The 23,712-nt window shown below is 37.5% G+C and overlaps 1 protein-coding gene across 41 annotated transcripts in view; it reads left to right on the top strand.

Annotated features, from left to right (window-relative positions):
• Positions 1 to 23,712, top strand: part of diaph2 (diaphanous-related formin 2) — a 712,207-nt gene that overhangs the window by 638,103 nt on the left and 50,392 nt on the right. The gene's annotated exons all lie outside the window — the stretch shown is intronic.

Raw genomic sequence — 23,712 nt, forward strand, 5'->3', positions numbered from 1 at the left:
TGTTGGTCAGATGATAGATGTTCTCTTGGGCTTTGTTCAGAAATGCTGCCAGAATCAGATTTTTTCCCCCCAACTTTCATGTTTAATTGTTTAAATATCAGAATCAGTTTTTTACAAACTTACATTATTTTTGAAAATGTTACAGTCTGAATAGCCATGTTAGTGGTATATTTCTTTCCCCACATGGGTTGTGAAAGATCAAAATAGAAATATTACAATAAAATGGTTTATATTAGCCACTATTACTAATTAACAACATAAATGTCAAATGTATATTTCTGTGAAGTTTAAAAGTATATATTTGCAGTTAATTGTGCTTTTTTAATTACTCTTTATTTTTAGAACATGGCAACTACATGAAAAGTTGCTGCAGTTGAAGCAAAATACATTAAATAATGAAGTGATTACTTTCAAAAAATATATTTGTGAAGAGTTTTTTTTTTTTTTTTTTTTTTGCAGAATCGACTAGTGTGTATGCATTATAGTTAAAAAAGAGCAACAAATTGTGACTTTACCTGGAAAATATTTAAAATTAACATTTTTAATTGTAACTTTTTGCACATAAACAGTTAAACATTAAAGGTTAATGTTACTCAGGGTAAAAAAAAAAGCTCTTTCCCTACCTTCCTTTATTGCAATAAAGTGATTATGAAGTATCCTATACTGAAGACTTGAAGCTAAATCACTTCAAGGATCATCCCTGAAATTGCATGCAATCTGACAACATCTCTTCTCATTGTTTAAAAAATTTTATGGGGAACACTTTCCCAAAAAACATATTTATCCTACTGTACCCAATCTGGTTTAAGATGGGATTGAACTGGCGATTCTTTGCATAGGAGTCAGTTCCTCTAACAAGAAGGCTAAAGTCTTCTTTTGAGGTCAGAGAAGTAAGGTTTACCTGCAGAGCACTTTGCTAGCTGGCCTTCATTACACTTACCCCATAAACCTCACTCCATCCCTGGACGAACCCCCACGTGCAACCCTCTGGTCCCAATTCACCCAACTCTGTCGGAACTGGGATCGAACCGGCGATTCTTTGCATGGGAGTCGGTTTCTTTACAAGGAGGCTAAATCTCCTTTTGAGGTCCGAGGAGTGAGGTTTACCTGCAGAGCACTTTGCTAGCTGGCATTTTTTACACTCACCCCATAAACCTTACTCCCATCCTGGACGAACCCCCACGTCACGTGCGACCCACTGGTCCCAATGCATCTAACCAGGTCTGAGCTGGGATCGAACCAGTAATCTTTGCATTGGAGTCGGTTGCTCTACCAAGGAGGCTACAGTTTATGGTCTCCAGTGTGTGTTACCAGAGCACCTTTTGAGGTCAAAGGAGTGAGGTTTACCTACATAGCACTTCGCTAGCTGGCCTCCGTTACATTCACCTCCGCTAAACCTCCCTTCCATCCCGGACGAGCCCCCATGTGTAACCCACCGCTCCTACTGCACCCAACCTGGTATGTGCATGGATCGAACAGGCGATTCTTTGCATGGGAGTTGATTGCTCTAACAAGTAGGCTAAAGACCATAGCCTCCAGCATCTGTCACCAGAGCACCTACTGAGATTAGAGGAGTGAGGTTTACCTGCATAGCACTTCTCTAGCTGGCCTCTATTACACTTACCCACACAAACCTCACTTCCATCCTGGACAAACCCCCATACCCACTGGTTCTACTACACCCAACCCGGTCTAAGCTGGGATTGAACCAGCAATTCTTTGCATGGGAGTCAGTTGCTCTAACAAGGAGACTAAAAACCATGGCCCCTAATGTCTGTCACGAGTAGTGAAGTTTTCCTGCATAGCGATTTGCTACCAGGCGTCCGTTACACATATAAATATAATATTTTTTCCGCATTTACAATGTAATCTATTTTATATCTGAAGAAGTTTTTTGGGGTATGTTAATGAGATTCAGTTAATATTATTATTATTATTATTATTATTTTTATTTATTTATTTATTTATTTATTTATTTATTTATTTATTTTTATTAAATCAAATTAGAAGACAAAAAAATTTTCAACAAAGCTATAGAAGAAAAATCATAATTGACATGAGCTGAGGGAATATTTCCCATTTTTAAACAAATCAGATTTAAGAGCACAGTGAACAAAGCCCTAAAATTATTAGACTTCCACTGATTTCCATCAGTGCATTGATTAAGAATTGTCTACAAAGAGTGTGATTGCTTGTTTTGTTCACATAATCTATATTAAGTAAGATCCATTTAGCAGGAATCATCCACAGTGACTGGTCTCTGTCCTCTCCAGTAGTCGGAGCTCAGGCTAGTTTCTGCTGCTATTAGCTGTCCTACAGTAGATGACCTAACTAGTGCACCCTTACAGTGATGAAGCATGGCAGCACGTCCACGCCTGTGGAAGGCGATTAGAAATGATCTGTCTGAAGGGTCATTGCTTTTCTTAATTCCCATTCATGGATTCTTTCTCTCTTTACTCTTCCTCTAAAGCTTCCTATTCTGCCTGAGTGTCATCCTATGCACAAAGCTCTGAAAATGCTCGTTTTTTTTAATAGATTCTAGTCTTTCTCTGCCCTGGCCTACTTTAGAAGCGCTATGACAGAGCTTTATTGCATACAGTCACGCGTCGTAGTGTGTGTCTGGCTTTTTAAAAAGTGTGTATTCCAGTTTCTTATATTCTATATGCCTGAAATGACTTGATAATGTGTGCACGACACAGAATCCTCTCGCCATTATGCTTTGCACGCCTGTGAATGGCACCCGCTGCAGAAATGCCTGTGAAAAGCATATTCAGTAGCACACTGAGCCCTTTGGTGAATGTGTACATTATTTATGATGTCAGTGAATATGTTTTATCTTGTAACTTTCTGCTGTTTTACTGATATGCTACATGAACCGTTCAGAATACACAAGTATGAATTCATTGCCTGGATCGGCAAACGTTGTACATGTCATAACGCTCCAGGGCTTTAGATTCAGTGACCTGATCCTGAGTAGAGCTTGAATGACTTTTTGTATGGATCAGCATTTGTCTGCGTTTTTAAGAAGACTAACCTTGACCCTTTACACATGTTGCCAATAGATTTGCATTACTTGTTTACACTTATACTTTTCACCCCATTTTGTACAAAAATATACATCATTTGAAAGTTTTACAAATGTGTTTTTAGGACATGATAGTTGTGTGATTTTTGTCGTAGTACTTTTTGTAATTAAAAGTAGTACTAGTTAAAACTGAACTACTACGCTGTAAAACCCAATATGTTGAGGTAACACACATCATTTGAGGAAACTGATTGCAACAAACTATTTAAGTTCAAGAACTAATCCTGATGAGTACTGTGAACTTAATCCATTTACTGTAAGTAAACAAAGCAATTTGAGCACAGTAAAACCCAATAAATGAAGAAAACTTTAAACAATTGAGTACTGTAAAACCTAATAAATTAAGGCAACTCAAACTTTAAGGAAACCGATTGCTACAAACCATTGGATTAAACTATTGGTAAATTTTGAGTTAACTACACTCATTTCATTTGCTAAAGTTTACTGTTGTATTATACAGTGTATTTATGCATAAAAATATGTTAAATGTTTTCATTTTCAAAAGAACTTAAAGTATGTTTATGCAAACATTTGCTCCAGCTGATCAGTTTTTCAAGGTTTTTATACACACTGTACATATAGCAGTGTGAACATGCAGAACAAGAGTTGCTGTTCACACAGATCCACAAAAACAACTAAAATGCTAAACTTTTAGGTTGCCTGGTCCTGTACCAATACATAACACACATGCACATAATTTAAAAAGAAAATAAATCATGTTTTATACATACAGTAGTTCACATGGAGACATGAATACAAGTACAATTTTACTTTCAGACTTGCATCTGAAATATTTCTTGCATAACAGCATGATAAATACTCCTTACAAAGAGACAACGACATTTTACCTGGACCTTATTCAGCTCCAAGACAGCCTGATGTACAAATTACCTTTTTTATCTCACTTTATTAAAACTTGAAACTCTAAATCGACTTTAATAGTATAAATTCATGGTCAAACACATGACTTCGAAATAATATTTTTTGCCAGCCTTGGGAGGTTATACGAGTGGTCATATATTTTTCTGTAGAGGCTTTCCTACTATCTTTAAACAGATTTTTATCTGGTTCATCAACTTTTTGGACTCACAGGCAGATTTAAACACCATACTGAATTACAATACTGCACAACACAAGTTCATAAGTACAGACATAAAAAAAGTTCAAGAATCTTTTTTCAATGCTTCAAAAGATCTAAGTCAATGCAAAAAAAAAAAAGCTTCTTTGTTTTATCTTATTACACACACAGTATCAATATGATCTTTCCATGAAACCTTGTTGTGTATTATTACACCCAAATACTTATATGTGTCTACCTGTCTGATGTTTACCTTATGTATAACTACAGGGTTTGTAGATACATCAAACGTTGTAGACCTGAACACGATTTCCTTTTTTTTTTCTTGGTTAATCACAAGAGCATTTTTGTCACACCACTCCACAAGATTATTCACACCTCACTTGTGCAATCACTTAACTTCTACCTTGCTTTTAAAAGTTATTAATACTGTATTGTCTGCATACTTTAAGATGACTTGATTTAAAAGTATTGAAAGTAAGTTTTTTCAGTCATCAAAATGCCATTGTGTACGTAGATGCCCTACATGCATAAAACACGTTTAGTTGAAAATATTGTCGTTTATATACACACTCTTAGAATTATAAAGTAGTCATTTAATGTTTCTATAAAAAAAGACTTAAAAGTAATCCTAAAATAATGCTAATTTGGCTTATTAGCAATATAAAATATTTACAGGCTGCTGAGATCAAGAATATTAATCAAGCTGAGAATATAAATGATGTTTGAGCTGTGTTTGCTCAGACTGATTTGCTGGAATCAAAACTGATAGTCTTGTCTGTAAGTGTGTTCTAGTTTAAAGCAGTTTTTCAACACAGTCAAAAAATGATCTGCTTTTTTTTGGATGTAACTCAATTTTAGTTGCTTATTTGAGTGATTTATTCAGTGTAAAGAGATGAGGGTGTTATGAGTAAATATTAACATCAAAACTGTGACTGAAACATTTTTTTTTTTTTCAAGATGCGTTCTGACACCTGTGTGAAAAAGAACCGTTTGAAGATTTTGAAACTGTAACTTGGCACTTTATAAGCTATATCACTCATATGGTTTATTTTTTTTTTCATATATGATGATTCAAACCTCAATGACTGATATTAAAATAATAATAATAGTTTAATAGAGTGTTCTCTGCTCTTACAGGGAAATTCGAAAAAATAAACAGTGTTTTTTTTATCCTTTTTTCTAAATATAATCCTTGTTTTCTGCAGAAAATATAAAGGAATATAGGTTTTGCAAAACACAAGGGTAAGCAAATTTTTTTGATTTTCAGTTCCAGCCTTAAACAAACTAAATCCTTAGCCAAAATAGCATGCCCAAGATATCCATACAAAAGATCTAGTCATTTAGCATTTTCAGTATAGTTACATTAATCATGCATGTAATAATAAAGAAACCAGCCAAACATGACTAACGCTAGGCTTACAAGTTCTACTAATTAGGCTCTGAAGCATTGGTGCATTGATGTAGGTCAGCGTGCTACAGCCCTAGGGCAGCAGACTGCCTTTTTACTTGGGTAACAGGGTAATACGACCAACAGCATGCAGCCGTTTCAGCTCAAGATCAGACCCAAACACTGTTACGGTAAATAGCTAATCCATTTTAAATAGTGTCACATTTTTAAAACTCGGGGGAAGGAAAAGAGGTCTGCGAGACAGATTTAATGCAGGATCCGTGGTCAGATCTGACCTATATTTTGCTGTTGGGCTTTGTAAACACTGTCAGCATGCCTAGCTTTGCTCTCTACTGTATCTCTAAAACAAAGATGAAGTAGCTTACAGAATAACACGAATTGACTCATAACACAGTGACTTTTTTTTTGTGGTTTAATGGTCTTCAACTGCATGTATTCTTGTTTGGAAGCTCAAAGCGATTTATGTTGTTGGTTTGTCCCAGACTTCTTTGTATTGAAATGACAAATATAGTTATCTGGTTTTCCTACAGACAATGCATTTAGAGATTTTGGATGGGAGATTTTATAGATGTAATGCTTGTGGTAAAGCTCTGGAGTGACTCAGAGGTAACCTTGGAAGTGGTATTTTGTGATGAAGCCCTCCGCTGGTCCATTTTACGCTAAGAATCTTCTGTTTGAATGCCAGGGGTACTCTAAGAGATTGTTGGATAGAGACAGGTAGCTGCTCATACATCCTTGGCATCGATTTCTCTGGTCGCAGATGAAAGCCACAGGCTGAGTAGCTCTTTCATATGGGGCATCCCAAAAGGCACATCAATCAGATTTTTGAGGGAGACAATTTTATTTATTTACTGCCTTTCCGAGTCATTAAAACCTCTAACCTTCCCTTCCTGGGATTTCACCTTCATTCTTTCGTCCATCAAAAGTTTCCTTGGGTTCAGGGATTCCTGTTTGACTTTGATTTGTGGAGAAATGGCTTATTAAAAACAGACGCGGCGATATAATGCGTGCCAGGGTTATGGGATTTGAAACCCCGCGCCTATTCTGCCCCCGGTCTGCTAGTTAATTCGCCCAGGCAGAGGAGAAAGTGAGCCTTGTATGTTTAATGAAGATTAAATTACCTATTTTCACTCATGAAATTTTAAAAGCAGAAAAGGGGATGAATCTGCGAAGTAGCAAATGAGAAAGACAGGAGGAAGATGGTAGAGAATACGAACGCCGGACAAAGATTAAGGTTTTTTTTTCTATCTTCTTCTCTTCGCCTGTCACATACTAAATGATCTCTCCATAATTTGTTCCTTACCTCAGTCTCTTAATAAAGCAAGACCCTTTTTTGCACTTCCTCCAATTGGTTTTGCCGTCATATTGCTTCCTTGTGATATTGACAGAAACACATCCTTTGTTACCGCAATAATTAATCAGCGTTATCATATTACCAACCCGAAACTGTGATACCAAATCCCACAGCAATTAATCCCTGATCCCTCCACTTCCTTTTTACATGCACCAAACCAGCCACCTACATGGTTTATCTTCACTCTCACACCCACAGCTGTTAGATAGTAGTGTTGCCTGTAACACTTTTCGCCTGACAGCTAAGATCCCCACTTCCCCAAACCTCAAGCATTCCACTTCAGGGTGTTGATAGATGTTATTCATGTAGCTCACCCCAGGGCGCTCCTGCAGGAAGAAGGGCTAACGTGATTTGCTCAGGGCTGAAGGGACCAGAGGGTAGTGCACTCGGAGATGACGTGGACCACTTGGTTGATCCCAGATATCAATAAGGAGAAGTACCTCACTTTCTTGAGATTTATCACCTGCTTGCGATAGATAAGAATATATATTTTTTTGCTTTTAAAGAAAGGGTGGAGTCGCGTGGAACGAGGGGCTGAGAGGCTATTAAAAAATGGTGGAGAAAAAAAAAGGTTGAATCCAAAAGTTTAGAAGGATAGAAAGGATCCTGTGAGGGTCATCTGTTGGTACAGGTGAGGAACCGTGATAGAGATAAAGATGAGGATTTAATGTTGCGTTCGAATGGCCACAGTGCATATATCTGATGGGAGGTTTTATCGCCGCTCTTAAACAAGCTGACCGTGTGACACACATCCATTCTTAAAGAATAAATCAGATCTTGGTTAAACGCCACAGTCCTCTCAATGGCTCCTTTCTCCGTTTGTCGATGCATGTCGGCCTGAGCCATTTGATTTCCAACAAGAGCCTTTCGACCTCTAAAGTCGGCTAAAAAGAAACAGACGACTGCTTGTTACCCTCACACTGAGCGCACAGCGTCTGCTGTGGATGCGAGGAGCTTGTGCGCTCTGTGTGTGCGAAGAAGGCCAGGTCGGCTCCTGGCGACAGCCCTTTCAGGAGGAAGTCAATTGCACAGCACCATAAAGGACCTCAGGCTTGGTTGCTTTTGTCCACTGCCTTCTTCCCCAGCATGAGGGGAGCTCCAATTGATGCGAGTAGAGACCAAAGACTGCAACACAGAGCCCGAAAAGCATCCTGGTGTCACTTCTACTTAGCCGTTCTGAAGGCTTTTAGTCTTTAAGGGTTTATGTTTTGTTTTTACTTACTTCTTTGTGTTGCTTGCCTCAGTTGACTTACATAAAGCAGAAACAAATAGCCCTTATGAAAGGTCACCTTAAGTGCTAATTGTCAATACTGGATCAATTTGCCAGGGCAAATATCCCTCAGCAGCGCATAATTGAGAGTTTGATCTGATTTTAGCCCTGCATATTTTCACTACGGAATTGATTTCATTCCCGGCTTGAGACAGTCTTAATATAGCTATAACTCACTTCAGGGGGAAAAAAGTGAAAGCTGTATCTCTCGGATCAGATCCAATGAGCTTTTTAAACACAGCCCCCACTTCTCCCATCCTTAAAATATTGGTTTGATAATACTCTGAAGGGACGTCGGCAGTCGAAAACCTCGGCAGAGTGAATTAAGCTATAGTCGTGATGAATTGGAGAGAGAATGTTCCAATAACGATCAGCGCAGGCCTAAATAAAGCAGCGTTCAGCAGGAATTCACTTTTCCTAGAGGAGAATAAAGGACAATGCTTTTGGTTTTAATGCCATTTTTGGTGGCACACCCTGCATTTCTATTACCACAGACTAATAGTGGATAAATGGCAAATTACATATATGATATAGATCCTATTTGGATTTCACATGTATAAAATATGTCATTTGTGCAACATATTTCAGATAATTACAAAATGAATTTCAATCATTGCAATTTGAAATATGAACATATAAATTCAAATACAGTATAGCTAACATACACATACATGTACATATTTGTAATTCCAATAAAAATGAAACATAAATAAATAAATATGAAAGTTCCAATTGTTGCAATATGTCTATATATGTTGCATATGTGAAATACAAATATGAACTTGTATGTCATATATGTCATTTGCATATACACTACTTGACAAAGATCTTGTCGCCCATCCAAGTGTTAGGAACAACAAATAATAACTTGACATCTAGTTGATCGTTTGGTATCAGAAGTTTCTTATATGAAAGGCAAAGACCTCTAGATTATGCTTTTTTGACAAAATTAAAATATGATCATGCCTTAATTTTTAATTATTTTATTAGGACAGTCATCCGCTGCGTAAAAACATATGCTGGATAAGTTGGCGGTTTATTCCTCCGTGATGAGCCCAGATTAATAAAGGGACTAAGCTGAAAAGAAAATGAATGAATAATTAGGACAGTAAGGTCTGACTTTGCTTAGACTAAAGTCTTGTCACTTAACAAAAATAATGTACAGTATAGAATATAAAGTCATGCTGCAGTGGAAAAAATTAATATTGTGCATGACTCCCATGAGCTTGGAGGACTGCATCCATACATCTCTGCCGTGACTCAAATAACTTATTATTATTAAAGTCATCTGGAATAGCACAGAAAGTGATCTTGCAGGACTCCTATAGTTCATCAAGATACTTTGGATTCATCTTCAGTGCCTCTTCCTTCATCTTACCCCAGACATGCTCAATAATGTTTGTGTCTGGTGACTGGGCAGGCCAATCTTGGAGCACCTTGACCTTCTTTGCTTTCAGAAACTTTGATTTAAAGTATGAAAAGGAGTTCTATCCTGCAAGAATTTGCTCTCTCCTGAATGTAACCCCAAACCATCATTTGTCCTTCACCAAGCTTGACTGATTTCTGTGAGATTATTGGATTCATGCAGGTTTAAATAGGTCTTTTGCTGTATTTGTGATGATTGGGATGAAGTTCAACAGATGATTCGTCAGAAAAATTGGCCACTTTTCTAAATGATCAACTAAAAGTCAAGTTATTATTTGTTGCTCTTACAACTCGGAAAACGACAAAACTTTTGTCAGGTGGTGTATTTCTATATATCATATTTCTGTGTGGCCTTTCTCAGAATTTCTGATAATAGGCTTTTGTGTTTGATGAGTTCAATAACATGTTCACACCACAGGGAAAGAATAACAGTGCTTCAGTATGACTGAATTATTGTAAAGTTTTTACACTATTGTGTTTTTACGTTCCCTATTTTGCAGTATAGAATGTGTTTATGTTATGCTTTGTGCATGGAATGTATTTGTTCAAGCTGATGCAGCCTAAAGGGAATATATTTTTCTGATGCAATGATGTACTGTAGTACTGAGCAGTCGAGCTCGTAGTATCATGGAAAGAGCTCTTTAATAAACAGCTCAGCTCTGTGAAACATTATATGTGAAGATCCACCAGAGACATGCACTCTCATCTGCTCAGATGTGACCTGTCACTGCTAAATGTAGAGTAACACTCTGATAACCGGAAAGGTCTTGTTCATGTACTCTGCAGTGTGAGTGTAGGATGGGGGTCTTGCAGAGTTGAAACACAGTTTGAGCTCTTTACTGCCCCTGGTGTATTCAGTTGTGCATTGCACTGTTAGATGAAACCTTAGAGTTGTGCAGTTACTTAAGAGAGAGAAAGAGAGAGAGAGAGCAGTTGTGGATTTCAACAGACTGTATGCTTTTAACACTGTATGCTTATAACACAGTTTCAGTAGAACAGCATGTGGAACAGTCAGTATAATAACAGTTACATTTTCGGCTGCATTTTGATTTAGCTATATTTTGCTTCTTTTTTTAAAAAAAAAACAAAAACATTTTTTAGAAATTTTATTTACTTATAATTTCAATTCAAAAGTTCACGCTTAGCTGAAAATTGATAATAAAGCTTGTTTGGCATGCTGTCCCAGGAGAGAGCCCTGAGCTTATAAGATTCTAGAGCCCTGGGCTCCCTCCTGTCAGCAGAGCGAGAGGGAAGTTTAAGCTCAGTTAGATCTCGATGGGGGGTCTAGCTGTGGGACTAGCTGTGGACAATCATAAGCACATGATCCTCTCAAAATTAGTATCGTCGCCTCACAGCAAGAAGGTCATCGTTTCGAGTCCCGGATGGGTCAGTTGGCATTTCTTTGTCGAGTTTGCTATTGCTCCCCGAGTTGGCATTGGTGTCATCTTGGTGCTGCGGTTTCCCCCACAGTCCAAAACATGTGCTATAGGTGAATTGTATCAGCTAAGTTGTCTGTAGTGTATGTCCTGGTACTCCAGGTAGGGGGTTGGGTGTTGGACTCAAGGACTCACCTCATAAGAACTAGATGTAACGAATCACCAACATGGTGCGGCTAAATATCAGCTTCGATATAAATGTCCCTGTAAGCAAGTATTATGTTTTGTTATTACTTCTATATACAGTATATATGCTTAGTTATACTTCAGTTTTAGTACTATAAATGTATTTCAGTTTCATTAAATGAAGCTATTGTTAATATCTTTTTGACCTGAATAATCAATTAGCATAATAAGTAAATAGATAATAGATAATTAATAAATAGATAATAAACAGATAACTACGCTATCTATAAATTAAATAAGTCATGTTTTAAAGTATCATCATCTGAATAATTATAAGAGTAAATTTTTTTTTTTATGTTTTTCAGTCTGTCAGGCACATTTCATTGGCCATGATGATAATAGGTAGTGCTTGTGTTAGCTTTACATGTTTTTGCTTGTGTTTGCCTGAGAGAGCAGACGCTACAGAGATGTGCTGAATGGGGCAGAAGCTGATGATGGCACATAACTGTGGGGACACACCAGAAATTCCATCAGACCAGTGGGTTTCAAAGCACTGACACAGCACAAAGACACACACACTAACACTACTGCTGAAAGAGAGGGAGAGAAGAAAAGAGAGGCGCAGAGAGAGGTAGAGTGTGTAAAAGACAAAAAATAATGTAAGGAGAGAGACAGAGAACATTGCCAAGAGCACAGAAAGGGCAAAATCTGGAAGCCTAGCAAGATGGAGGAGACAGGCAAGAAATAAACAGAGGGAGAGAGAAACAGACAGAGCTTGAATAAAGCAGAAGAGGCTTGTGTGTCTGGTCAAAAGCTGATCTCAGGGGGAATTGTGCGTGCGTATGCGTGTGTGCATGCAATCAGCAGGAATCTTCCCTCGCTCCGGCACTCCCCCTCAAGTGAAGCGTGATCCGGGCTGACATCGCTCCATCACTAATGCTGACGGATGCCCATTTGCGACTCGTCTCATATTTATTTATTTATCTGTTTATTTGCGTCCGGTTTATTTATTGATGGCGCTCAAAGATGCGGCGGCAAATTTCCATTTGCTAAAAAAGGAGGTTGAACAGTGTGCAACATTTACACTCGAGTGAACAGCCACACTGGAGCACGCCGCGCTCCACCTTTTCATTTAGATTTCAGCCGTCCAAATAGCTATTCCTCCCCCGGTAATGGAAAAGTGATATGGGCCATTTAGTTACTTAGCACTAATCCCACTGGTTTCATTGCTCCGGTGCCCTTCTCTTTTCTTCTGTTCTGGCTGAGAGGAAGTTGTGATGTATGACTGTACGCTGTGTTCTTTTCATCCGTACCTCAAAAAACAGCAACTTTTTTTGCGTGCCATTTTGTGGCGATACTAACATCACACAAACATTCCAACTGTCTGTCATGTGGTCAACTGTAGTCCCCTTTTAGAAGATCACACCATTGGAGTCAGTCAAGCAGAGGCCCTGTTTACAAAATATAAGTATTAACAGAATACTTTTATATATTCTGTTAATATAATTAGAGAAGTACTGATCTGTTCTTTAAATAGTTTAAAATATTTGTCACTGATTTGTATCTTACTATCACTAATAAAAATAGCACAAATAAACATTTCACCACCTCTATTTTAGTTTAATCCATTGCGAATGACAAGGTGCAAATTACAAGTAGGGGTTTGGCTAACTGTAATTAATCGTCCCAAAGGACATTAGGATATGAGTTTTGCTCTTTATATTGTTTAAAATAGTTGTCACTGATCTGCATCTTAAATAGTAATATCACTAATAAAAATTACAAATAATAAAAGTATACATTTGACCACCCCTTTAATGGTTCATACCATTGTGGAAATGTGATATTGCTCTTTTTGTGTTTTGCAACTTTTTGTGTAGTTTTGCTGTGATACTAACATCACACAACCATTCCCACTGTCTGTTATGTGGTCAACTGTAGTACCCTCTTCGAATCCCACACCATCAGATGAGTCAAAAAAAGCAGAAGCACTGTTTACACCAGGTATCAACATCCAAGGTTAATGCTAAATGTAAGCGTTTACAAAGTCTGAAATGTTTTGAACTTATCAGATTTCCTCCAGAAAACTACAAAAAAGGTGAGAATTACATAGGGGGTTTGGCCCCTTTAATTAACCCGAGAAGGACGTTAAAAATGGGTTCTGCTCTTCAAATAGTTTAAAATATTGAATAGTAATATTACTAATTAGAATATCAAATAATATAAAAATACATTTGACCACCCCTATAATGGTTCATACCATTGTGAATACAAGGTGCAAATCACAGGAAGGGTTTAGTCACTTTAATTACCTGTAATTACGTGTACTAGGGACATTAGGATATGAGTTAAATAGTTTAAAATAGTTGTCACTGATGTGTATCTTAAATAGTAATATTACTAATAAAAAGAATTACATAGGGGGTTTGGCCACTTTAATTAACCACAGGAGGACGTTAAAAAATGTCTGCTCTTTAAATAGTTTAAAATATTGAATAGTAATATTACTAATTAGAATATCAAATAATAAAAATATACATTTGACCACCCCTATAATTGTTTATACCATTGTGGAAAAGTTATATGGGCCATTTAGTTAGCACTGATTCCACTGGTTTCATTGCTCATGTTGTGTTTTGCAACTTTTTGTGGCGTTACAAACATCACACAAACATTCCCACTGTCTGCCATTTTCAACTTTAGTCCCCTCTTAGAAGCTCTGACTATTGGTTTAGTCAAACAAGCAGAGGCCCAGTTTGCACTGCCAAAGAGCTGAATAAACCACCAACTATTCCAGCATATGTTTTACGCAGTGGAGGCCCTTCCAGCCGCAACCCAACACTGGGAAACACTCTCGTTCACACACACACTCATACACTACGAAATATTTAGTTTATTCAATTCACCTATAGTGCACTGGAAACTGTAGCACCCGGAGGAAACCCATACCAACACAGGGAGAACATGCAAACTTCACATATAAATGCCAACTGTCCCAGCTGGGACTTGAACCAGCAACCTTCTTGCTGTGAGGCAAAAGTGCTAACCACTGAGCCACCGTGTCACCCCCTCAAACCTTTCATGATCATCCATTTATTGGTGCAAACTTTAATCAATAAACCTTTATTCATATACTGTAGCACCTTACTACAACCAAGGTTGACCGAAGTGCTTTACACTAGTAAAGATAAATTAAATCACAACTAAAAAGCAAACAATGGACAAAAACAATACAAGGAATGTCAATAAAATACAGCAAAACAATAAAACTGAGAAAAGTGTCAGTGCTACTATGCATTAAGAGCCAATTTGAACAAGTGGGTCTTAAAGGTGCAGTAGGTGATTGTCTTTAGAAACACTTTTTGTTGTGCTGGTTGAAAGCCTCTTCACATTCCGATAGTAATGATTAAAGTTAGTGATCTAAATGTATTTGTATGTATTTTTATTTTCTGTCTGTCAACATATGCAGATTTAAAAAACTGCGCAGCGGTTTGTACACAGCTCCGCCGTTTGTGCACTGCGCATTCATGAGAGTGATCGAGAGAGAGAAAGAGAGAGCGTGTGATCGGTAAAAACATGCTGAATCCAAACTTTTTAAAAATCCGAATCATGGAGTTACCTTTGCATGCTGGAGAAAGTATGACACCATGGCTGAAAGCTTTCTTTTAGACAGGTAATGCTCTGTTTTAAAACTATTTTAGCTTTACGCTAAACTCATGTTAGATGTCGTTAGATGTTGTTGTTACAAATGGCTTATATCTGCACAGAAGTGTTGTTCAGCAACAAAACACAAGTAAATGACGCTATTCCGTCTAGCCTGCCTTACTTAGGTGAAGATGGTTTTATATTCACATCACATTGGTCCATTTTTGAACAATGACAACCTGTGGCGCTTTCCTTATATTGTTTACCAAGCTACACTGAATATTCGCTCTGAAATACCATGTCAGTTTGGCTTAGTAATGAGTGTAATTCCTGCACGCCACCAGACAAGCACTAGTTGCTTTTAACCCATGAGAGAGGGTTCTGCTGTCATCTTTAAGGTGCACGTGCTCGTGTTTCAGGAGGTGTGGCTCTGGACTGCAGGGGAGGGACTGTGATTCAGAAATTTATGCTAAGCTGTTAGCATTGTGGAAGATCACCTACTGCACCTTTAAGTTTGGCTTTAAACAGTGGCAGGTACAAAGCTCAGTAGGAAAGTAATACAAAGTTAAGGACCCGCATCTGCAAGAGATTGATCACCCCACTGCTTGTACCTTCACTGTGGGACTTCTAGTTATCACCGTTTGGCAAAATTCCCCCCAAAAAATGTATGTTGTAATAACAGAGATTACTGTAAATCAGAATATGCCAGAATATGTTATCCCTAAAACACTGAAAGCTTAAATAAGTTTGATTAACCAATGAGATGTAATTGAACTACTTGTACTAATTTGGTTTACTGAAGCATGCATATGTGTAACTACTGCAAAAAAGCTGACCCCACCGACAGACAATGTAAGATTCGCACACTGGCTACAAACTCATTAGATTAAATGGTTATCCTCTGTGTAGACAGAGTGGGCGAATGCATTCAAACAGCCACAAAAGACCAGCTCGTTTATTCATGCTAACTTGATTCTTAAACATTTCGGCATGTGTTGTTTGAAATGTCCTTGAACTATGTTGAGTTTAAACTGGCATCTAAAATTCTAAGGGTTTTTTTAAGCTGGCAAAAAAGCACATTCTTTTACCAATGCTGATTCTTAGACAAGCCCTTAATGTGTTCGGTTTAGCTTTATATCAATCAAAGTAGAAACATATCATTTTGTGTTCTTTCCTTTTGCGTTCATATGTAAATTGCGTACTAGTTTATTTCACAATCGTAGTTTGAAAGATAAGAAAAGGCTCATGCATACACCCTCCCATTAATCTTCCTGTCAAGGAAATCAGGAAAGTGGTCAAAAGTGGACAAAAGAGACAGATTTAAACACCATGTATAAACAGGAATGTGTCTCTCTTGTCTAGTAGTTGTCTGATTGACCAAAATACATGTAAATACCAGGTGTAAACAAGGCCAGAGTTGTGTTTTGATAACATGCAAAGTGCACTCAAATTTTCAGGGGAATCAACTCACAAATGGCTCACTTACAGCCTACGCATACTAATCAGGGATATAAGGATGTTTAACATGGGAAAACCTTGATCATCACCTTTAAATGTTTAATGCGTGCTTGAAAGTACATCAAACTGGAGTCAATGATGGTGAAGATATCTTATGCTCTCTATTACCTCCCTAGAGCTAATCATATCTAGGTTTTCTCATCTCTGCAGTGATGCAATGTGTGCGCAACATGTGTCATTGTAATTGTTTTTCATTTTCACAACATCCACAACATTTACTCTTCTTAGAAGGAACACTCACCCACTCGGTATTAGATGTTCTCGCAATCGTACCAGATCTCTTAAAGAGCAAATGAAATGACACCTCCATGCTTTTACCAAGAGCCCAAGAGCCTGTGAAATGTATCTTAGTTTTTTTTTTTCTAGACACATTAGGCACGTTTGTACCTGATGTTCTGTGGAAATAAACCTCAAGTATCTTACTCAGAATGTTATTCGAATGTAAGTTTTTACTGTAGTACACATACATACATACATTCAGCCACTTTATTAGGCACACCTTATAGTACAAGGTTGGACCTCTTTTGCCTTCAGAACTGCCTTAAACCTTCATGGCATAGATTCAACAAGCTACTTGGACTGGTTTTGGTCCATATTGACATGATAGCATCACGAAGTTCCTGCAGATTTGTCAGGTGCACATCCATGATGCGAATCTCCCCTTCCATCATATTCCAAAGGTGCTCTATTGGATTGAGATCTGGTGACTGTGGATGCCATCTGAGTACAGTGAACTCATTGTCATGTTCAAGAAACCTGTCTGAGATGACTCGTGCTTTATGACATGGTGTGTTATCCTGCTGGAAGTAGCCCTCAGAAGATAAAGGGATGGACATGGTCAGCAACAATACAAAGGTAGACTGTGGTGTTGACACTATGCTCAATTGGTACTAATGGGCCCAAAGTGGGCCAAGAAAATATCCCCCACACCATTACACCACCACCACCAACCTGAACCGTTGATACAAGGCAGGATTGACCCATGCTTTCATGTTGTTGACTCCAAATTCTGACCCTACCATCCGAATGCTGCAGCAGAAATCGAGACTCATCAGACCAGGCAACGTTTTTCCAATCTTGTATTGTCCAATTTTGGTGAGCCTATGTGACTTTTAGGCTCAGTTTCCTGTTCTTAGCTGACAGGAGTGACACCCGGTGTGGTCTTCTGCTGCTGTAGCCTCAATCCACCTCAAGGTTGGATCAGTTGTGCGTTCAGAGATACTCTTCTGCTTACCTCGGTTGTAACGAGTTGTTATTTGAGTTACTCTTGCCTTTGTATCAGCTTGAGCAAGTCTGACCATTCTTCTCTGTCCTCTGGCATCAACAAAGGCATTTGCGCCCACAGAACTGCCACTCACTGGATATTTTCTTGTTTTCAGACCATTCTCTGTAAACCCTAGACATGGTTGTGCATGAAAATCAGAAATAGATCAGCAGTTTCTGATATACTCAGACCATGCCACGTTCAAAGTCACTTAAATCACCTTTCTTTCGCACTTTGGTGCTCAGTTTGAACTGGGGCATGTTTGTCTTGACCATGTCTACATGCCTAAATGCATTAAGTTGCTGCCATTTGATTAGATGATTAGAAGTTTGCATTAATGAGCAGTTAGTCAGGTGTACCCAATAAAGTGGCCGGTGAGTGTATATTTTTTTATAGTTTGACCCAATAACTGATTTATTTACTATATTAGCACTTATATTTTAAGTCCCAGCTGCTTTTATGAAGAATTCTGGGCTTTGTTTATTTTTAAAGCTTTTTTATTATTTATTAACTCCGTCCCCAAAGCAGAGTATGCATTTTGTCATGTTTTTCTTCCTTATATCTATAGTGCTATGGCAAGTGTAATATTGTGATGTGTTTCCCGACCCAAGCAGTGTTGACATTAACAATGTTTACAGCAGTGCTGCTCTAAAGTGAAACTCATGCATAAACACTACGCAGAAATTATAATGCAGAAATGTTTTAGATACATTTGCCCCTAGTTGAGAGCAAAGAAAACAGAGTCAGATTACTCCCCAGCAAGGGATAAATGCACATGTACCGTTTATCTGCCGCTTTCTGTTTGTGAGTAAATGTTTAAGAGCATAAGTGTCAGTGAACTGCAGACACGGTAATTGATCAAGAGAAGTTCCACTCTAAACGGAGGCGTCCAAGTGCTCTCTGGAATTGCAAATGAGCTTTTATTTTATTCAAATTCAATTTCATTAATGTTCTTGCAGACCATGACGTTTTCAAGTAGGTCAAGAGGTTCCCACTAAGTAGTCTGAATTTGTTTAACAGGCCAGTGAGGTTAGTAAGAGGATACAAGCTGGCACCGTTCCAACCCCCCCTTGTAAGTGATCTCGGAGCCTTGAGCTGGACTTATGCTGAAATGCATAGCTAAGGATGAGCATCCTCAGTAAACAAAGGTTATGTGTTTCGGTCAGTGTATCTCTTTGTGGATCATTTTTGTTTGGCTCTTGTTGATTGATCGAACACTTGCCGAATGGCTGATTAAATGTAGGGATGAGCGATATCTTATAGTTTGCAATATATCAGTAAGCCTTTATCAAAGCTTTAATAATGATAAAACCTACAAACGTTATTTGCAATAATTCCTTACAGTAGCACATTTAAAAAAAAAAAAAATGTGATTATGATTTACAAAGATTTTTTCATCTTAGAATTATAAGGTTCTATCTGACATTTTTGTCAAAATTGAGTTATTGACATATTCTTAATAATTGACAACGTATTTACATAATGGTATGTTTTTCAAAAGTTGTTCACATTTTAAGACTTTTTATTTAAAAAGCAATATGTTTTTTACAATACACACCACAGTACACACATACCGTTTGCTATGGAATGCAAAACTTTGAAGCTTAAAATCGCAAAATTATTCAGAACGCAAATAGAACCTTATAATTCCAAGATGACGATTTGCTAACATACTTTTACTTTAAATTCAATTAATAACATCAGTCAAGCTTTTAAAGTTGTTCTGTGACCAGACATTGTTTCATTATCACAAAATTATGATTTCTTTATTATTCTTTTATAGCACCTAATACAGTTATAAAGGCTAGGTCAGTTAGCATAGCAAAACTTTTTTTTACGATTAAGATTTACAAAGATTTGCTAACATACCTTTACTTTAAATTCACTTTATAACATCAGTTGAACATTTCAAATAACTTCTTTTTGTGACCAAAGGTTTCAAATCACAGTATGAATATGAAATCATAATTTTTATAGCATCCAACAAAGTGATAAAGGCTAGCTGAATTAGTATAGCAACACTTTTTTTTTTTGAAGTAAAGAAAAGATTGAGATTTGATAACTTGATTCTATTTCTTTATATTTCTTAAGCTAAACTGTTCGCTACTTTATTTTCTACTAATGTATACTATTTATTTTTTCTTTGGTAAATAATAATAATAAAACATTTTACTGATTGTTAAACTGTATATTTACAGAGAAACAACTCCGGATTAACATATTGAGTAATTTGGGGGGGGGTGTCAAAAAACTAACATCTAAAAAACTTTTTTTTTTTTAAATTTCATGGGACTTTTTAAATGGGTTTCGCTATAAATAACATAAAAAAATATATATCATATATATCAACATCGCCCATTGCTAGGTTAGTGTTTGGAGTGCCAAACCAAATTTGTTTGAATATAGACTCTACATTAAACCAATGCGATGATTCGATTCACTTGCTTTTGAACAGCATAAACCTTGAACAGAGCTCAGACTTGTTTGTTCTAAAATTCAAAGGGGGCATACTGTAAACAAAAAAAGATAACAACTGCAGCAAAGCTCCTAGAGACACCTTTGGTATTCATGAATTCCATAAATTACTATGTTGTGTGGCTTCCTTGTAGAAGATGACTAATATGTGAGTCTTAAAATAGAAGGTGATCTTGAATAAGCCCAGTCCACCGAAACAAAGAATTAAGAATAGGCAGTGTGGATGCGAGCGTGAGACCATTGCGCAACAGGAACACAGGACAGGGGATTTGTAGACAGTGAATCAGCCAGAATCGGTGTGGCTAAGTAACCTCTCTGCCCCGGAGGGAAAAATAACTGCAGGATGAAGCGATGCACTACATTACCTCAACTACAGAGCTCTTTTCCCAGCAGATGTGCTTTCTTCACTGGGTCAGGTCACCTTTTTCCCTGTAGTCCTGCACAATGGCAGAATTGAGGAGGTTGTGCCCGCTGAGGCTTGTGTGCGTGCTGTTTAGTAGGGCATAGACGGCTCCGTATACGACATGGCAAGCTTAAGCCAGCTGCACTTAAGAAAAATGATTTTAATTGAACTCAACACCTCCGTTCATACAGTGACAGGTGTAAACATGCATATGGACACTGGCGGTAATGCATACACGTCACATACATTTTGATTAGCTTAAAAGCATGTAAAAATCTCTAGAGCTAAACGTTGTAAACTTGGACTTTTACTGGCATATCTCATTCCAGGTTAGATGTTTTCATTAATATGTTTACAGTGGTACTAACTGGATGTCAGAAGGATGGATTTTTCCTATGCCTATTGTAAAACTTTTATGACTGTCGATAAGGCTGATGGGGCGGTTATTCATTTTTTACGGGATCTTTTAGTAACGGAATAGATGGTTTGTGCTTATAAATCTTAAATAATTTAAGAAAAAAAGCAGTTGAAGGAAGGGGGCTTTTATTGAAGGCTATGCCTTTGGAGCGAAAAACATGAGAGTTATTAGCTACATGGTATATCTTTGAACCCAGTAGCACTTCCTTCATCTTTTTATGTTCACTTTCAAAGATAGTTTACTTTGGTTTATTCATGTACATGCAAGTCCAAGTACAGCGCTTATGACGTAAATGTGCGAGTGCACAACACAGTTTTTGTAACTATATAGATTTCTATGAACTTTGATTTTTATTTTATTTATTTTTTCACTATTTTGCATCAACATTGAACCAGGCTGCTGTTTCTTATAGAGATAAACTACAGTTTACAACAGTTTACAGTTAACAACAAACTACTCGATATGTTCAATTCAATTCTTGTTTATTTCTATAGCGCTTTTACATTGTAGATTGTGTCAGAGCAGCTTTACAATGAAGTTCTAATAAATTGAAACTGTGTCCGTCTAGTTTCCAGAGGTTAAGTTCAGTTTAGTTTAGGTCAGTGTGGTTAAAATAAATACTGTATAAAAAAATATGTTAAAAATATATTGAAAACAAAATATTGCTATGTTGACCAGTGCTTGTTTGAGAGGCTTCAGAACACTGTTTAAACAGTACAAGGTATTGTTGTCTTTTATAACCAGGGCCAGACAAAATCTGTGGACATGTATTGCTATTTCTGGAGTGAATTTCATGAAACATTAGAGCAGGGGTCACCAACCCTGTTCCTGGAGAGCTACCTTCCTGCAGAATTCAGTCCCAACCCTGATCAAACACACCTGAACCAATTAATAGTACCTAAAGCAGCACTTGATAATTACAAACAGGTGTGTTTGGTCAGGGTTGCAACTGAAATGTGCAGGAAGGTAGCTCTCCAGGAACAGGGTTGGTGACCCATGCATTAGAGGATTGAGCATATACACTACCTAACAAAAGTCTTGTCATTGATCCTAAGAGCAACAAATAATAACTTGACTTCTAGTTGATCATTTGGAAAAGTGTCAGAAGGTCGATTTTTCCAATGAATAATCTGTTGAACTGCATCTCAATCATCACAAATACTGCAGAAGACCTATTGGAACCCACATGAACAGAAATCAGTCAAGTTTGGCAAAGGAAAAAATCATGGTTACATTTAGTATGGGGGAGTGTGAGAGATCTGCAGAGTGGATGGTAACATCAACAGCCTGAGTTATCAAGACATTTGTGCTGCCCATTACATTACAAACCACATTGGAGGGCAAATTCTTCAGCAGGATAGTGCTCCTTCTCACACTTCAGCCTCCACATCAAACTTCCTGAAAGCAAAGAAGGTCAAGGTACTCCAGGATTGGCCAGCCCAGTCACCAGACATGAACAGTATTGAGCATGTCTTGGGTAAGATGGAGGAGGAAGCATTGAAGATGAATCTAAAGAATCTAGATGGACTCTGGGAGCCCTGCAAGATGACTTTTGCCATTCCAGATGACTTTATTAATGAGATATCTGAGTCATTACAGAGATGTATAGATGCCGTCATTCAAGCTAACGGGAAGCAGACACAATATTAATTATTTTTCCACTGCACCATGACTTTATATTCTACATTAAACATTATTTCTGTAAGTGGCAAGACTACTGTCTAAGCCAGTGGTCACCAAACTTGTTCTTGAAGGGCCGGTGTCCTGCAGATTTTAGCTCCAACCCTAATCAAACACACCTGAACAAGCTAATCAAGGTCTTACTAGGTATACTTGAATCATCCAGGCAGGTGTGTCGAGGCAAGTTGGAGCTAAACCCTGCAGGGACACTGGCCCTCCAGGATCGAGATTGGTGACCCCTCATCTAAGCAAAGTCAGTCTGTCCTAATTAAATAATTAAAAATCAGGGCATGGTCATATTTAATTTTTGGTAAAATAAGTGTAATGTAGAGGCCTTTGCTTTATATATAAGCCACTTCTAATACCAAACGATCAACTAGAAGTCAAGTTATTATTTGTTGTTCCTTGGATAGGCGACATGCTTTTGTCAGGTAGTATCTATGTTAAAACTAATGTTATTTCTGCACAAAGAAATAGTGATTCATTTAGACACATTTTTGAGAATTTAGCATATAGTAACTAAAAACTTAACACATAAAATAATAATAAAAAAAATAACTTTTGTTTAAGGTTTGGTACACAATGTAGCTGATATATCAACTAAAAGACAAAACTATTCATTTACAACCTGCATTGTACATAAATTATATAAACATTTGCATATTATTGTATAATATTATTGTTTATTGTTATTATTATTATTATTATTATTATTTACATAAGTAAATGTGTGTAAATCTGTGTGCGCATTTGACTTTGAGAGAGAAGTAGTAGAAATATGATCTGAAAATATTTTCATATGCCAAAGCATACTTTGGGCTTCACCCCACCTCATTTTCCATTCATTCCCATATTCCTACTCATTCATCATTCGCTAGGGGAGATGTTGGCTTTTGTCACTTAAAAGAGAGTCAATTTTTCTGGTGCCTTATACCCCCAGTGGTTTAGTCTATCAATCGCCACACTTTCTGGCTGTGCAACGGAGCAGATCCTTACTAAAGAAGAGCCCCTGCTCTCATGTGTGTTATATTAATTATATCAGGATCTGACATCTGACCCAAGCGTTCACTTAGCATGTCTGCCATGCCCTGACCTATTTAAATAGCCCGATCAGTCACCCGGAC

Source organism: Danio rerio, chromosome 14, assembly GCF_049306965.1.
Source record: "Danio rerio strain Tuebingen ecotype United States chromosome 14, GRCz12tu, whole genome shotgun sequence".
NCBI lineage: Eukaryota > Metazoa > Chordata > Actinopteri > Cypriniformes > Danionidae > Danio > Danio rerio.